Raw genomic sequence first — 18,555 nt, forward strand, 5'->3', positions numbered from 1 at the left:
TGCAACCAGAAGGTTTTGTCAATCCTAAAGGTGTTAACAAAATATGCAAGCTCCAACGATCCATCTATGGACTGGTGCAAGCATCTCCGAGTTAGAATATACGCTTTGATAAGTTAATCAAAGCATATAGTTTTATACAGACTTACGGTGAAGCCTGTATTTACAAGAAAGTGAGTGGGAGCACTACAACATTTCTGATAAGTATATGTGAACAACATATTGTTGATCGGAAATAATGTATAATTTTCTGGAAAGCATAAAGGAATATTTGAAAGGAGTTTTTCAAAGAAAGACCTCGGTAAAGCTCCTAACATATTGAGCATCAAGATCTATAGAGATAGATCAAGACGCTTGATAAGTTTTTTCAATAAGTACATACCTTGACAAGATTTTGAAGTAGTTCAAAATGGAACAGTCAAAGAAAGAGTTCTTGCCTGTGTTGCAAGGTGTGAAATTGAGTAAGACTCAAAGCCCGACCACGGCAGAAGATAGAAATAGAATGAAAGTCATTCCCTATGCCTCAACCATAGGTTCTATAAAGTATGCCATGTTGTGTACCAGATCTATTATATACCCTACACTGTGTTAAGCAAGGGAGTACAATAGTGATCTAAGAGTAGATCACTGGACAACGGTCAAAATTATCCTTAGTGGAATAAGGAAATATTTCTCAATTATGGAGGTGACAAAAAGGTTCGTCGTAAAAAGTTACGTCGATGCAAGTTTTGACACAGATCTGGATGACTCTAAGTCTCGATCTAGATACATATTGAAAGTGGGAGCAATAAGCTAGAGTAGCTCCGTGCAGAGCATTGTTGACATAGAAATTCGCAAAATACTTACGGATCTGAATGTGACAGACCCGTTGACTAAAATTATCTCACAAGCAAAACATGATCACACCTTAGTACTCTTTGGGTGTTAATCACATAGCGATGTGAACTAGATTACTGACTCTAGTAAACCCTTTGGGTGTTGATCACATATCGATGTGAACTATGGGTGTTAATCACATGGTGATGTGAACTATTGCTATTAAATCACATGGCGATGTGAACTAGATTATTGACTCTAGTGCAAGTGGGAGACTGAAGGAAATATGCCCTAGAGGCAATAATAAAGTTATTATTTATTTCCTTATATCATGATAAATGTTTATTATTCATGCTAGAATTGTATTAACCAGAAACATAATACTTGTGTGAATACATAGACAAACAAAGTGTCACTAGTATGCCTCTACTTGATTAGCTCGTTAATCGAAGATGGTTATGTTTCCTAACCATAAACAAAAGAGTTGTTATTTGATTAACAGGATCACATCATTAGGAGAATGATGTGATTGACATGACCCATTCCATTAGCTTAGCACCCGATCGTTTAGTATGTTGCTATTGCTTTCTTCATGACTTATACATGTTCCTATGACTATGAGATTATGCAACTCCCGTTTGCTAGAGGAACACTTTGTGTGCTACCAAACGTCACAACGTAACTAGGTGATTATAAAGGAGCTCTACAGGTGTCTCCAAAGGTACATGTTGGGTTGGCGTATTTCGAGATTAGGATTTGTCACTCCGATTGTCGGAGAGGTATCTCTGGGCCCTCTCGGTAATGCACATCACTTAAGCCTTGCAAGCATTGCAACTAATGAGTTAGTTGCGGGATGATGTATTACAGAACGAGTAAAGAGACTTGCCGGTAGTGAGATTGAACTAGGTATTGAGATACCGACGATCGAATCTCGGGCAAGTAACATACCGATGACAAAGGGAACGACGTATGTTGTTATGCGGTCTGACCGATAAAGATCTTCGTAGAATATGTAGGAGCCAATATGAGCATCCAGGTTCCGCTATTGGTTATTGACCGGAGACGTGTCTCATTCATGTCTACATTGTTCTCGAACCCGTAGGGTCCGCACGCTTAAGGTTTCGATGACAGTTATATTATGAGTTTATGAGTTTTGATGTACCGAAGTTAGTTCGGAGTCCCGGATGTGATCACGGACATGACGAGGAGTCTCGAAATGGTCGAGACATAAAGATTGATATATTGGACGGCTATATTCGGACACCGGAAGTGTTCCGGGTGATTTCGGAGAAAATCGGAGAGCCGGAGGGTTACCGGACCCCCCCCCCCCGGGAGAAGTAATGGGCCATATGGGCCTTAGTGGAGAGAGATAGGGGCAGCCAAAGGTGGGCCGCGCGCCTCCTCCCCCCTGGTCCGAATTGGACTATGAGAGGGGGGCGGCGCCCCCTTTTCCCTCTCCCTCCCCACTTCCTTCCCCCTCCTAGTAGGAGTCCTACTCCTACTAGGAGGAGGACTCCTCATTGGCGCGCCTATAGGGCCGGCCGGCCTCCTCCCCTTGCTCCTTTATATACGGGGGCAGGGGGCACCCCTAGACACACAAGTTGATCCACGTGATCATATTCTTAGTCGTGTGCGGTGCCCCCTTCCACCATAGTCCTCGATAATATTGTAGCGGTGCTTAGGAGAAGCCCTGCGACGGTAGTACATCAAGATCGTCACCATGCCGTCGTGCTAACAGAACTCTCCCCCGACACTTTGCTGGATCGGAGTCCGGGGATCATCATCGAGCTGAACGTGTGCTAAAACTCGGAGGTGCCGTAGTTTCGGTGCTTGATCGGTCGGGCCGTGAAGACGTACGACTACATCAACCGCGTTGTACTAACGCTTCCGCTGTCGGTCTAAAAGGGTACATAGATCACACTCTCCCCTCTCGTTGCTATGCATCACCATGATCTTGCGTGTGCGTAGGAAATTTTTTGAAATTACTACGTTCCCCAACAGAACCAACACGTGTTCACGAAGAAGCGCTGCATCCATGATAACTTCATGATGGTGCCGCATACGGCTAGGTACCTTCACATGCCCAATGAACCCCACTTGATACTTAAGTTGGACATCATGCACGCCTTGACTGGCGCACCTTTTCGAGGTGCTCCGCTTTGGTAGGGTTCAGCCTGCATTTCCGCATTGGGCCGCCATATATCGACGAGCAGCACATGAGTGTTATTGAATGGGGCTGGGACCCGGTGGCGTGGTATCAAAGGCCTCGGGCAAGTCGACCCATCAATCCCCATGTCTTTGTGTTGGTAAACGACACGTTGAACCAGCTCTTAGCTCAGGCAAGCTGACGGTGTCCTAGACCAGGTGGTACTAACCTAGTCGGCCCGTGGTCCTCGGGTTGGGCCAGTTGGCCACATTCCCATGAAGGTGGACTCCAGAAGCTACACACGAGGAACATAATCAAGACTACATCTGCCGAAGACTTGACATACACTCCAAGATATCTCCTGCCGCCTCCTTATGCGTCCTAGATACCGACCATGTAACCCTAGATGCCCCCTACATGGTGCGTATATAAGCCAAAGGGTTTAGCCCGTAGAGGAAAACGAATCACAATTACATTCACCTAGCCCTAGGGTTAGAACACAACTTACGATCCCGAGGTAGATCAAGTTTGTACTCGATACATCTCCGTTAATATAAACAAGAGCAGGGCATAGGGTTTTACCTCCATCAAGAGAGCCCGAACCTGGGTAAATATTATCTCCCTTGTTCCTGTTACCATCTGTCCGAGATCCACAGCTCGGGACCCTCTACCCCGAGGTCCGCCGGTTTTCACACCGACACAAGCGAGCTCAGGGTGTTGTAGCGCGTGACCGCATGGACTTGTTGGGTAGTGTCTCGCTTTACACGGATGACACCGTCCTATTTTGCCACCTAAATAGTGGGTATACATGCAATCCACGGCCTTATTGCATTATTCGTCAGGTATTGCTAAGTGCTTGGTGACTCCCATCGGTTGCTCATGAGATGATAATGGTTATGGGCTTCCACCTTGCTTCCTTCCCAATCCTTCTCACCGCATGAAAGTCGTCCCGCGAGGCCCTCTAGTTCCTCGTCAATCGGATCCCAGACCGACTTCCTACTTGGAAGGCGTCCATGATGACTGAGGTTGACTCTTGTCAAGTTGGTCGTCCAATGTTGGTGGTCATGTGCGCCAAGAAATGGGCCATGAAGCAAATTGATAAGATCCTTTGAAGGTTCCTCTAGATGATCAGAGCACCTACTGAAAGAACATGCGGTGCCCCCATGTTTGGTTTTGGTAATTGATGACAATCTCGATGGACTAATGGTTGCCTTGAGTTATATTTGAAGGTTTTGTCCATAGGCTTTTCTTGGAGTACATGTGTTGGTTTCAAGGAGAGTTTGTGTCGACCAAGGTGTTACTCAAGGAATTATCCAAAGATTGGTCATGTGAGAGTTGAGCTTATTGCAAGCATGTCTTGAAGAAGAAGATTGTGTGATCATTCATGTCTACCTTCAACACATCATCCAAATGAATATAATTGGAAAGGTTCAAGGTTGATCAAGACTAAGTCAAGAGTGAATCAAGTTGATAAACTCACAAAGCACAAAAGATGTACCGAGAGGGATCAAGTGATCCCATTGTATGGTAAGCATTGTCAATTATGCTTTGTGTACTAACCCATGGTCTGTTGGAAATATGCCCTAGAGGCAATAATAAAAGGATTATTATTATATTTCCTTGTTCATGATAATTGTCTTTTATTCATGCTATAATTGTGTTATCCGGAAATTGTAATACATGTGTGAATACATAGACACCAACATGTCCCTAGTAAGCCTCTAGTTGACTAGCTCGTTGATCAACAGACAGTCATGGTTTGCTGACTATGGACATTGGATGTCATTGATGACGAGATCACATCATTAGGAGAATGATGTGATGGACAAGACCCAATCCTAAACATAGCACAAGATCGTATAGTTCGTTTGCTAGAGTTTTTCCAATGTCAAGTATCTTTTCCTTAGACCATGAGATCGTGTAACTCCCGGATACCGTAGGAGTGCTTTGGGTGTACCAAACATCACAATGTAACTGGGTGACTATAAAGGTATACTACGGGTATCTCCGAAAGTGTCTGTTGGGTTGACACGGATCAAGACTGGGATTTGTCACTCCATATGACGGAGAGGTATCTCTGGGCCCACTCGGTAATGCATCATCATAATGAGCTCAAAGTGACCAAGTGTCTGGTCACGGGATCATGCATTACGGTACGAGTAAAGTGACTCGCCGGTAACGAGATTGAACGAGGTATTGGGATACCGACGATCGAATCTCGGGCAAGTAACGTACCGATTGACAAAGGGAATTATATACGGGGTTGCTTGAACCCTCGACATCGTGGTTCATCCGATGAGATCATCGAGGAGCATGTGGGAGCCAACATGGGTATCCAGATCCCGCTGTTGGTTATTGACCGGAGAGTCGTCTCGGTCATGTCTACATGTCTCCCGAACCCGTAGGGTCTACACACTTAAGGTTCGGTGACGCTAGGGTTGTAGAGATATGAGTATGCAGTAACCCGAAAGTTGTTTGGAGTCCCGGATGAGATCCCGGACGTCACGAGGAGTTCCGAAATGGTCCGGAGGTGAAGAATTATATATAGGAAGTGCAGTTTTGGCCACGGGGAGAGTTTCGGGGGTCAACGGTATTGTACCGGGACCACCGAAAGGGTCCCGGGGGTCCACCGGGTGGGGCCACCCATCCCGGAGGGCCCCATGGGCTGAAGTGGGGAGGGAACCAGCCCATAGTGGGCTGGTGCGCCCCCCCCCCCCCTTGGGCCTCCCATGCGCCTAGGGTTGGGAACCCTAGGGGAGGGGGCGCCTCCACTTGCCTTGGGGGGCACTCCACCCCCTTGGCCGCCGCCCCCCTAGGAGATCCCATCTCCTAGGGCCGGCGCACCCCCTAGGGGGCCTATATAAAGGGGGGGGGAGGGAGGGCAGCCGCACCCTGAAGCCTTGGCGCCTCCCTCTCCCCTGCTACCCCTCTCCCTCTCGCAGAAGCTCGGCGAAGCCCTGCTGCGGTGACTGCTGCATCCACCACCACGCCGTCGTGCTGCTAGATCTTCATCAACCTCTCCTTCCCCCTAGCTGGATCAAGAAGGAGGAGATGTCACACTGACCGTACGTGTGTTGAACGCGGAGGTGCCGTCCGTTCGACGCTAGGATCTCCGGTGATTTGGATCACAACGAGTACGACTCCCTCATCCCCATTCTTTGAACGCTTCCGCTCGCGATCTACAAAGGTATGTAGATGCATCCAATCACTCGTTGCTAGATGAACTCATAGATGGATCTTGGTGAAAACGTAGGAAATTGTTTTGTTTTCTGCAACGTTCCCCAACAGTGGCATCATGAGCTAGGTCTATGCGTAGTTCTCTTTGCACGAGTAGAACACAATTTGTTATGGGCGTAGATGTTGTCAACTTTCTTGCCGCTACTAGTCTTATTTTGCTTCAGCGGTATTGTGGGATGAAGCGGCTCGGACCAACCTTACACGTACGCTTACCTGAGACCGGTTCCACCGACTGACATGCACTAGTTGCATAAGGTGGCTGGCGGGTGTCTGTCTCTCCCACTTTAGTTGGAGCGGATTCAACGAAAAGGGTCCTTATGAAGGGTAAATAGAAGTTGACGAATCACGTTGTGGCTTTAACATAGGTAAGAAAACGTTCTTGCTAGAACCCTCTTGCAGCCACGTAAAACTTGCAACAACAATTAGAGGACGTCTAACTTGTTTTTGCAGCAAGTGTTTTGTGATGTGATATGGCCAAAGTTGTGATGAATGATGAATGATATATGTGATGTATGAGATCATGTTCTTGTAATAGGAATCACGACTTGCATGTCGATGAGTATGAAAACCGGCAGGAGCCATAGGAGTTGTCTTTATTTTTTTGTATGACCTGTGTGTCATTGAGAAACGCCATGTAAATTACTTTACTTTATTGCTAAATGTGTTAGCCATAGTAGTAGAAGTAATAGTTGGCGAGCAACTTCATGGAGACACGATGATGGAGATCATGATGATGGAGATCACGGTGTCATGCTGGTGACAAGATGATCATGGAGCCCCAAGATGGAGATCACAGGAGCTATATGATATTGGCCATATCATGTCACTATTATTCAATTGCATGAGATGTTTATCATGTTTTTGCATCTTGTTTACTTAGAACGACGGTAGTAAATAAGATGATCCCTCATAGTAAATTCAAGAAAGTGTTTCCCCTAACTGTGCGCCGTTGCGACAGCTTGTTGTTTCGAAGCACCACGTGATGATCGGGTGTGATAGATTCCAATGTTCACATACAACGGGTGTAAGACAGATTTACACATGCAAACACTTAGGTTGACTTGACGAGCCTAGCATGTACAGACATGGCCTCGGAACACAGAAGACCGAAAGGTCGAGCATGAGTCGTATAGAAGATACGATCAACATGAAGATGTTCACCGATGTTGACTAGTCCGTCTCACGTGATGATCGGACACGGCCTAGTTAACTCGGATCATGTTATACTTAGATGACTGGAGGGATGTCTATCTGAGTGGGAGTTCATTGAATAATTTGATTAGATGAACTTAATTATCATGAACTTAGTCTGAAATCTTTACAACATGTATTGTAGATCAAATGGCCAACGTTGTCCTCAACTTCAACGCGTTCCTAGAGAAAACCAAGCTGAAAGACGATGGCAGCAACTATATGGACTGGGTCCGGAACCTAAGGATCATCCTCATAGCTGCCAAGAAAGATTATGTCCTACAAGCACCGCTAGGTGAAGCACCTGCTCTCCCTACAGAACAAGACATTATGAATGCTTGGCAGACACATGCTGATGATTACTCCCTCGTTCAGTGCGGCATGCTTTACAGCTTAGAACCGGGGCTCCAAAAGCGTTTTGAGAGACACGGAGCATATGAGATGTTCGAAGAGCTGAAAATGGTTTTTCAAGCTCATGCCCGGGTCGAGAGATATGAAGTCTCCGACAAGTTCTTCAGCTGTAAGATGGAGGAAAATAGTTCTGTCAATGAGCACATACTCACAATGTCTGGGTTACATAACTGCTTGACTCAGCTGGGAGTTAATCTCCCGGATGACGCGGTCATTGACAGAATCCTTCAGTCGCTTCCACCGAGCTACAAGAGCTTTGTGATGAACTTCAATATGCAGGGGATGGAAAAGACCATTCCTGAAGTATTTGCAATGCTGAAATCAGCAGAGGTAGAAGTCAAAAAGGAACATCAAGTGTTGGTGGTGAATAAAACCACTAAGTTCAAGAAAGGCAAGGGTAAGAAGAACTTCAAGAAGGACGGCAAGGGAGTTGCCGCGCACGGTAAGCAAGCTGCCGGGAAGAAGCCAAAGAATGGACCCAAGCCCGAGACTGAGTGTTTTATTGCAAGGGAAGTGGTCACTGGAAGCGGAACTGCCCCAAATACTTAGCGGACAAGAAGGCCGGCATCACGAAAGGTATATGTGATATACATGTAATTGATGTGTACCTTACCAGTACTCGTAGTAGCTCCTGGGTATTTGATACCGGTGCGGTTGCTCACATTTGTAACTCAAAGCAGCAGCTACGGAATAAGCGGAGACTGGCGAAGGACGAGGTGACGATGCGCGTCGGGAATGGTTCCAAGGTCGATGTGATCGCCGTCGGCACGCTACCTCTACATTTACCTACGGGATTAGTTTTAAACCTCAATAATTGTTATTTAGTGCCAGCTTTGAGCATGAACATTGTATCAGGATCTCGTTTAATATGAGATGGCTACTCATTTAAATCCGAGAATAATGGTTGTTCTATTTATATGAGAGATATGTTTTATGGTCATGCTCCGATGGTGAATGGTTTATTCTTAATGAATCTCGAGCGTAATGCTACACATATTCATAGTGTGAATACCAAAAGATGTAGGGTTGATAATGATAGTCCCACATACTTGTGGCACTACCGCCTTGGTCACATAGGTGTCAAACGCATGAAGAAGCTCCATGCAGATGGACTTTTAGAGTCTCTTGATTACGAATCATTTGACACGTGTGAACCATGCCTCATGGGTAAAATGACCAAGACTCCATTCTTAGGAACAATGGAGCGAGCAACCAACTTATTGGAAATCATACATACTGATGTGTGCGGTCCAATGAGTGTTGAGGCTCGCGGTGGCTATCGTTATGTTCTCACCCTCACTGATGACTTGAGTAGATATGGGTATGTCTATTTAATGAAACACAAGTCTGAGACCTTTGAAAAGTTCAAGGAATTTCAGAGTGAGGTTGAGAATCAACGTGACAGGAAAATCAAGTTCTTGCGATCAGATCGTGAGGGAGAATATTTGAGTCACGAATTTGGCACACACTTAAGAAAATGTGGAATAGTTTCACAACTCACGCCGCCTGGAACACCTCAGCGTAATGGTGTGTCCGAACGTCGTAATCGCACTCTATTAGATATGGTGCGATCTATGATGTCTCTTTCCGATTTACCGCTATCATTTTGGGGCTATGCTTTAGAGACTGCCGCATTCACTTTAAATAGGGCTCCGTCGAAATCCGTTGAGACGACACCGTATGAATTATGGTTTGGGAAGAAACCTAAGCTGCCGTTTCTAAAAGTTTGGGGATGCGATGCTTATGTCAAGAAACTTCAACCTGAAAATCTCGAACCCAAGTCGGAAAAATGTGTCTTCATAGGATACCCTAAAGAAACTATTGGGTATACCTTCTACCTCAGATCCGAAGGCAAGATCTTTGTTGCCAAGAATGGATCCTTTCTAGAGAAAGAGTTTCTCTCGAAAGAAGTAAGTGGGAGGAAAGTAGAACTTGATGAAGTATTACCTCTTGAACCGGAAAGTGGCGCAACTCAAGAAAATGTTCCTGAGGTGCCTGCACCGACTAGAGAGGAAGTTAATGATGATCATGAAACTTCAGATCAAGTTGCTACTGAACTTCGTAGGTCCACAAGGACACGTTCCGCACCAGAGTGGTACGGCAACCCTGTCTTGGAAATCATGTTGTTAGACAATGGTGAACCTTCGAACTATGAAGAAGTGATGGCGGGCCCGGATTCTGACAAATGGCTGGAAGCCATGAAATCCGAGATAGGATCCATGTATGAAAACGAAGTATGGACTTTGACTGACTTGCCCGTTGAGCGGCGAGCCATAGAAAATAAATGGATCTTTAAGAAGAAGACAGACGCGGATGGTAATGTGACCATCTATAAAGCTTGGCTTGTCGCTAAGGGTTATCGACAAGTTCAAGGGGTTGACTACGATGAGACTTTCTCACCCGTAGCGAAGCTGAAGTCCGTCCGAATCATGTTAGCAATTGCCGCATTCTATGATTATGAGATATGGCAAATGGACGTCAAAACGCATTCCTTAATGGTTTCCTTAAGGAAGAATTGTATATGATGCAGCCGGAAGGTTTGCTCGATCCTAAGAATGCTGACAAGGTGTGCAAGCTCCAACGCTTGATTTATGGGCTGGTGCAAGCATCTCGGAGTTGGAACATTCGCTTTGATGAGATGATCAAAGCGTTTGGGTTTATGCAGACTTATGGAGAAGCCTGTGTTTATAAGAAAGTGAGTGGGAGCTCTGTAGCATTTCTCATATTATATGTAGATGACATACTTTTGATGGGAAATGATATAGAACTTTTGGACAACATTAAGGCCTACTTGAATAAGAGTTTTTCAATGAAGGACCTTGGAGAATCTGCTTATATATTAGGCATCAAGATCTATAAAGATAGATCAAGACGCCTCATAGGTCTTTCACAAAGCACATACCTTTATAAGATATTGAAGAAGTTCAATATGGATCAGTCTAAGAAGGGGTTCTTGCCTGTGTTGCAAGGTGTGAAATTGAGCTCAGCTTAATGTCCGACCACGGTAGAAGATATAGAAGAGATGAGTGTCATCCCCTATGCCTCAGCCATAGGGTCTATTATGTATGCCATGCTGTGTACCAGGCCTGATGTAAACCTTGTCGTAAGTTTGGTAGGAAGGTGCCAAAGTAATCCTGGCAAGGAACACTGGACAGCGGTCAAGAATATCCTGAAGTACCTGAAAAGGACTAAGGACATGTTTCTCGTTTATGGAGGTGACAAAGAGCTCGTCGTAAAGGGTTACGTCAATGCTAGCTTCGACATAGATCTGGATGACTCTAAGTCACAAACCGGATACGTGTATATGATGAATGGTGGAGCAGTAAGCTGGTGCAGCTGTAAGCAGAGCGTCGTGGCGGGATCTACATGTGAAGCGGAGTACATGGCAGCCTCGGAGGCAGCGCATGAAGCAATTTGGGTGAAGGAGTTCATCACCGACCTAGGAGTCATACCCAATGCGTCGGGGCCGATCAAACTCTTCTGTGACAACACTGGAGCTATTGCACTTGCCAAGTAGCCCAGGTTTCACAAGAAGACCAGGCACATCAAGCGTTGCTTCAACTCCATTCGTGAAAATGTTCAAGATGGAGACATAGATATTTGTAAAGTACATACGGATCTGAATGTCGCAGATCCGTTGACTAAACCTCTCCCTAGGGCAAAACATGATCAACACCAGAACTCTATGGGTGTTCGATTCATCACAATGTAACTAGATTATTGACTCTAGTGCAAGTGGGAGACTGTTGGAAATATGCCCTAGAGGCAATAATAAAAGGATTATTATTATATTTCCTTGTTCATGATGATTGTCTTTTATTCATGCTATAATTGTGTTATCCGGAAATCGTAATACATGTGTGAATACATAGACACCAACATGTCCCTAGTAAGCCTCTAGTTGACTAGCTCATTGATCAACAGATAGTCATGGTTTCCTGACTATGGACATTCGATGTCATTGATGACGAGATCACATCATTAGGAGAATGATGTGATGGACAAGACCCAATCCTAAACATAGCACACGATCGTATAGTTCGTTTGCTAGAGTTTTTCCAATGTCAAGTATCTTTTCCTTAGACCATGAGATCGTGTAACTCCCGGATACCGTAGGAGTGCTTTGGGTGTACCAAACGTCACAACGTAACTGGGTGACTATAAAGGTATACTACGGGTATCTCCGAAAGTGTCTGTTGGGTTGACACGGATCAAGACTGGGATTTGTCACTCCATATGACGAGAGGTATCTCTGGGCCCACTCGGTAATGCATCATCATAATGAGCTCAAAGTGACCTAGTGTCTGGTCACGGGATCATGCATTACGGTACAAGTAAAGTGACTTGCCGGTAACGAGATTGAACGAGGTATTAGGATACCGACGATCGAATCTCGGGCAAGTAATGTACCGATTGACAAAGGGAATTGTATACGGGGTTGCTTGAATCCTCGATATCGTGGTTCATCTGATGAGATCATCGAGGAGCATGTGGGAGCCAACATGGGTATCCAGATCCTGCTATTGGTTATTGACCGGAGAGTCGTCTCGATCATGTCTACATGTCTCCCGAACCCGTAGGGTCTACACACTTAAGGTTCCATGACGCTAGGGTTGTAGAGATATGAGTATGCAGTAACCCGAAAGTTGTTCGGAGTCCTGGATGAGATCCCGGACGTCACGAGGAGTTCCGGAATGGTCCGGAGGTGAAGAATTATATATAGGAAGTGCAGTTTCGGCCATCGGGAGAGTTTCGGGGGTCAACGGTATTGTACCGGGACCACCGGAAGGGTCCCAGGGGTCCACCGGGTGGGGCCACCCATCCAGGAGGGCCCCATGGGCTGAAGTGGGGAGGGAACCAGCCCATAGTGGGCTCGTGCGCCCCCCTTGGGCCCCCCATGTGTTGGAAATATGCCCTAGAGGCAATAATAAAAGGATTATTATTATATTTCCTTGTTCATGATAATTGTCTTTTATTCATGCTATAATTGTGTTATCCGGAAATCGTAATACATGTATGAATACATAGACACCAACATGTCCCTAGTAAGCCTCTAGTTGACTAGCTCGTTGATCAACAGATAGTCATGGTTTCCTGACTATGGACATTGGATGTCATTGATAACGAGATCACATCATTAGGAGAATGATGTGATGGACAAGACCCAATCCTAAACATAGCACAAGATCGTATAGTTCGTTTTCTAGAGTTTTTCCAAATGTCAAGTATATTTTCCTTAGACCATGAGATCGTGTAACTCTCGGATACCGTAGGAATGCTTTGGGTGTGCCAAACGTCACAACGTAACTGGGTGACTATAAAGGTATACTACGGGTATCTCCGAAAGTGTCTGTTGGGTTGACACGGATCAAGACTGGGATTTGTCACTCCGTATGACGGAGAGGTATCTCTGGGCCCACTCGGTAATGCATCATCATAATGAGCTCAAAGTGACCAAGTGTCTGGTCACGGGATCATGCATTACGGTACGAGTAAAGTGACTTGCCGGTAACGATATTGAACGAGGTATTGGGATACTGACGATCGAATCTCGGGCAAGTAACGTACTGATTGACAAAGGGAATTGTATACGGGGTTGCTTGAATCCTCGACATCGTGGTTCATCCGATGAGATCATCGAGGAGCATGTGGGAGCCAACATGGGTATCCAGATCCCGCTGTTGGTTATTGACCGGAGAGCCGTCTCGGTCATGTCTACATGTCTCCCGAACCCGTAGGGTCTACACACTTAAGGTTCGGTGACGCTAGGGTTGTAGAGATATGAATATGCAGTAACCCGAAAGTTGTTTGGAGTCCCGGATGAGATCCCGGATGTCACGATGAGTTCCGGAATGATCCGAAGGTGAAGAATTATATATAGGAAGTACAGTTTCGGCCATCGAGAGAGTTTCGGGGTCACCGGTATTGTACCGGGACCACCGGAAGGGTCCCGGGGGTCCACCGGGTGGGGCCACCCATCCCGGAGGGCCCCATGGGCTAAAGTGGGGAGGGGAACCAGCCCATAGTGGGCTGGTGCTCCCCCCTTGGCCCACCCCATGCGCCTAGGGTCTGGAACCCTAGGGTGGGGCGGCGCCCCACCTGGCTTGGGGGACACTCCACCCCTTGGCCGCCGCCCCCCTAGGAGATCCCATCTCCTAGGGCTGGCGCACCCCCTAGGGGGCCTATATAAAGGGGGGGAGGGAGGGGCAGCCGCACCCTTGAGTCTTGGCGCCTCCCTCTCTCCTGCTACACCTCTCCCTCTCGTAGTAGAATGGCGAAGCCCTGCTGCGGTGACCCCTGCATCCACCACCACGCCGTCGTGCTACTGGATCTTCATCAACCTCTCCTTCCCCCTTGCTGGATCAAGAAGGAGGAGACATCACGCTGACCGTACGTGTGTTGAACGCGGAGGTGCCGTCCGTTCGGCGCTAGGATCTCTGGTGATTTGGATCACGTCGAGTACGACTTCCTCATCCCCGTTCTTTGAATGCTTCCGCGCGTGATCTACAAAGGTATGTAGATGCAATCCGATCACTCGTTGCTAGATGAACTCATAGATGGATCTTGGTGAAACCGTAGGAAATTTTTTGTTTTCTGCAACGTTCCCCAACAGTGGCATCATGAGCTAGGTCTATGCGTAGTTCTCTTTGCACGAGTAGAACACAATTTGTTGTGGGCATAGATGTTGTCAACTTTCTTGCCGCTACTAGTCTTATTTTGCTTCAGCGGTATTGTGGGATGAAGCGGCCCGGACCAACCTTACACGTACGCTTACGTGAGATCGGTTCCACCGACTGACATGCACTAGTTGCATAAGGTGGCTGGCGGGTGTCTGTCTCTCCCACTTTAATTGGAGCGGATTCGATGAAAAGGGTCCTTATGAAGGGTAAATAGAAGTTGACAAATCACATTGTGGCTTTCACGTAGGTAAGAAAACGTTCTTGCTAGAACCCTATTGCAGCCACGTAAAACTTGCAACAACAATTAGAGGACGTCTAACTTGTTTTTGCAGCAAGTGTTTTGTGATGTGATATGGCCAAAGTTGTGATGAATGATGAATGATATATATGTGATGTATGAGATGTTCATTCTATTGTAATAGGAATCACAACTTGCATGTCGATGAGTATGACAACCGGCAGGAGCCATAGGAGTTGTCTTTATTTTTTGTATGACCTGCGTGTCATTGAGAAACGCCATGTAAATTACTTTACTTTATTGCTAAACGTGTTAGCCATAGTAATAGAAGTAATAGTTGGCGAGCAACTTCATGGAGACACGATGACAGAGATCATGATGATGGAAATCATGGTGTCATGCCGGTGACAAGATGATCATGGAGCCCCAAGATGGAGATCAAAGGAGCTATGTGATATTGGCCATATCATGTCACTATTATTATTTGATTGCATGTGATGTTTATCATGTTTTTGCATCTTGTTTACTTAGAACGACGGTAGTAAATAAGATGATCCCTTATAATAATTTCAAGAAAGTCTTCCCCCTAACTGTGCACCGTTGCGATAGTTTGTTGTTTCGAAGCACCACGTGATGATCGGGTGTGATAGATTCCAACGTTCACATACAACGGGTGTAAGATAGATTTACACATGCAAACACTTAGGTTGACTTGACGAGCCTAGCATGTACAGACATGGCCTCGGAACACAGAAGACCGAAAGGTCGAGCATGAGTCGTATAGAAGATACGATCAAAATGAAGATGTTCATCGATGTTGACTAGTCCGTCTCACGTGATGATCGGAGACGGCCTAGTTAACTCGGATCATGTTATACTTAGATGACTGGAGGGATGTCTATCTGAGTGGGAGTTCATTGAATAATTTGATTTAGATGAACTTAGTCTAAAATCTTTACAACATGTATTGTAGATCAAATGGACAACGTTGTCCTCAACTTCAACGCGTTCCTAGAGAAAACCAAGCTGAAAGACAATGACATCAACTATATGGACTGGGTCCGGAACCTGAGGATCATCCTCATAGCTGCCAAGAAAGATTATGTCCTACAAGCACTGCTAGGTGAAGCACCTGCTCTCCCTGCAGAACAAGACGTTATGAACGCTTGGCAGACACTACCGATGATTACTTCCTCGTTCAGTGCGGCATGCTTTACAGCTTAGAGTCGGGGCTCCAAAAGCGTTTTGAGAGACACGGAGCATATGAGATGTTCGAAGAGCTGAAAATGGTTTTTCAAGCTCATGCCCGGGTCGAGAGATACGAAGTCTCTGACAAGTTCTTCAGCTGTAAGATGGAGGAATACAGTCATGTCAGTGAGCACATACTCACTATGTTTGGGTTACATAACCGCTTGACTTAGCTGGGAGTTAATCTCCCGGATGTCGCGGTCATTGACAGAATCCTTCAGTCGCTTCCATCGAGCTACAAGAGCTTTGTGATGAACTTCAATATGCAGGGGATGAAAAAGACCATTCCTGAAGTATTTGCAATGCTGAAATCAGCAGAGGTAGAAGTTAAAAAGGAACATCAAGTGTTGATGGTGAATAAAACCACTAAGTTCAAGAAAGGCAAGGGTAAGAAGAAGTTCAAGAAGGACGGCAAGGGAGTTGCCGCGCCCGGCAAGCAAGCTGCCGGGAAGAAGCCAAAAAATGGACCCAAGCCCGAGACTGAGTGTTTTTATTGCAAGGGAAGTGGTCACTGGAAGCGGAACTGCCCCAAATACTTAGCAGACAAGAAGGCCGGCATCACGAAAGGTATATGTCATATACATGTAATTGATGTGTACCTTACCAGTACTCGTAGTAGCTCCTGGGTATTTGATACCGGTGCGGTTGCTCACATTTGTAACTCAAAGCAGGAGCTGCGGAATAAGCGGAGACTGGCGAAGGACGAGGTGACGATGCGCGTCGGGAATGGTTCCAAGGTCGATGTGATCGCCGTCGGCACGCTACCTCTACATTTACCTATGGGATTAGTTTTAAACCTCAATAATTGTTATTTAGTGCCAGCTTTGAGCATGAACATTGTATCAGGATCTCGTTTAATTCAAGATGGCTACTCATTTAAATCCGAGAATAATGGTTGTTCTATTTATATGAGAGATATGTTTTATGGTCATGCTCCGATGGTGAATGGTTTATTCTTAATGAATCTCGAGCGTAATGCTACACATATTCATAGTGTGAGTACCAAAAGATGTAAGGTTGATAATGATAGTCCCACATACTTGTGGCACTGCCGCCTTGGTCACATAGGTGTCAAACGCATGAAGAAGCTCCATGCAGATGGACTTTTAGAGTCTCTTTGTTACGAATCATTTGACACATGCGAACCATGCCTCATGGGTAAAATGACCAAGACTCCGTTCTCAAGAATAATGGAGCGAGCAACCAACTTATTGGATATCATACATGCTGATGTGTGCGGTCCAATGAGTGTTGAGGCTCGTGGTGGTTATCGTTATGTTCTCACCCTCACTGATGACTTGAGTAGATATGGGTATGTCTACTTAATGAAACACAAGTCTGAGACCTTTGAAAGGTTCAAGGAATTTCAGAGTGAGGTTGAGAATCAACGTGACAGGAAAATCAAGTTCCTGCGATCAGATCGTGGAGGAGAATACTTGAGTGACGAATTTGGCACACACTTAAGAAAATGTGGAATAGTTTCACAACTCATGCCGCCTGGAACACCTCAGCGTAATGGTGTGTACGAACGTCGTAATTGCACTCTATTAGATATGGTGCGATCTATGATGTCTCTTACCGATTTGCCGCTATCATTTTGGGGCTATGCTTTAGAGACTGCCGCATTCACTTTAAATAGGGCTCCGTCGAAATCCGTTGAGACGACACCTTATGAATTATGGTTTGGGAAGAAACCTAAGCTGCCGTTTCTAAAAGTTTGGGGATGCGATGCTTATGTCAAGAAACTTCAACCTGAAAAGCTCGAACCCAAGTCAGAAAAATGCGTCTTCATAGGATACCCTAAAGAAACTATTGGGTATACCTTCTACCTCAGATCTGAAGGCAAGATCTTTGTTGCCAACAATGGATCCTTTCTAGAGAAATAGTTTCTCTCGAAAGAAGTAAGTGGGAGGAAAGTAGAACTTGATGAAGTATTACCTCTTGAACCAGAAAATGGCGCAACTCAAGAAAATGTTCCTGAGGTGCCTGCACCGACTAGAGAGGAAGTTAATGATGATGATCATGAAATTTCAGATCAAGTTGCTACTGAACTTCGTAGGTCCACAAGGACACGTTCCGCACCAGAGTGGTACGGCAACCCTCTCTTGGAAATCATGTTGTTAGACAATGGTGAACCTTCGAACTATGAAGAAGCAATGGCGGGCCCGGATTCCGACAAATGGCTGGAAGCCATGAAATCCGAGAAAGGATCCATGTATGAAAATGAAGTATGGACTTTGACTGACTTGCCCGTTGAGCGGCGAGCCATAGAAAATAAATGGATCTTTAAGAAGAAGACAGACGCGGATGGTAATGTTACCATCTATAAAGCTCGACTTGTCACTAAGGGTTATCGGCAAGTTCAAGGGGTTGACTACGATGAGACTTTCTCACCGGTAGCGAAGCTGAAGTCCGTCCGAATCATGTTAGCAATTGCCGCATTCTATGATTATGAGATATGGCAAATGGACATCAAAACGACATTCCTTAATGGTTTCCTTAAGGAAGAATTGTATATGATGCAACCGGAAGGTTTTCTCGATCCTAAGAATGCTGACAAGGTGTGCAAGCTCCAACGCTCGATTTATGGG

The sequence above is a fragment of the Triticum dicoccoides genome, chromosome 3A (genome assembly GCF_002162155.2).
Source record: "Triticum dicoccoides isolate Atlit2015 ecotype Zavitan chromosome 3A, WEW_v2.0, whole genome shotgun sequence".
Lineage (NCBI taxonomy): Eukaryota > Viridiplantae > Streptophyta > Magnoliopsida > Poales > Poaceae > Triticum > Triticum dicoccoides.